We start from the raw sequence: 574 nt of genomic DNA on the forward strand, positions 1-574 counted from the left end.
CATTATATATATATATATATATATATAACATTTAATATAAATAACAAATGATAAAGATTTAAATATTAATACTCTTTTTTTGCATTACAGTAATAAGAATGGGATTTTTTCACAAAGCAGTAATGAAAATTGGAGTAAAATGTGTATAATTTTCATAAAAAAATGGCACAATGCAAAAAAAAAAAAAAAGCAACGCATAAAAAAAAAATCTTACAATTTTAACTGACGCTTTTAATTTGACGCTAGGGGCTGCGGTCTTTAGCCTCCTTGTTAGTGCGTCCGCCTCCCATGCCGGAGACCTGGGTTCGAGACCCACTCGGAACAAAAACGAAGTGTGGCGGTGAGGACCCGGGAGAGAGGGGTTACATTGGTGCCGTGCCAGCGAGTGCAGGTAAAACCTCACTCCCCTGATCTCAAGAGACGCGCTAGGGGCTGCAGTCTTTAGCCTCTTTAGCCTCGCGTCTGCTTCCCATGCCGGAGACCTGGGTTCGAGAACCACTCGGAAAAAGAACGAGGTGTGGCGGTGAGGATCCGGGAGAGAGGGGTTACATTGGTGCCGTGACCCGGATGGGAG

At 43.0% G+C, this 574-nt stretch overlaps 1 protein-coding gene across 1 annotated transcript in view; it reads right to left on the reverse strand.

Moving 5' to 3' along the window:
• Positions 1-574, reverse strand: part of dgat1a (diacylglycerol O-acyltransferase 1a) — a 33,657-nt gene that overhangs the window by 12,821 nt on the left and 20,262 nt on the right. The window lies entirely within an intron of this gene.

Source organism: Sinocyclocheilus rhinocerous, unplaced genomic scaffold (assembly GCF_001515625.1).
Source record: "Sinocyclocheilus rhinocerous isolate Xijiao unplaced genomic scaffold, SAMN03320098_v1.1 scaffold422, whole genome shotgun sequence".
Taxonomy (NCBI): Eukaryota; Metazoa; Chordata; class Actinopteri; order Cypriniformes; family Cyprinidae; genus Sinocyclocheilus; species Sinocyclocheilus rhinocerous.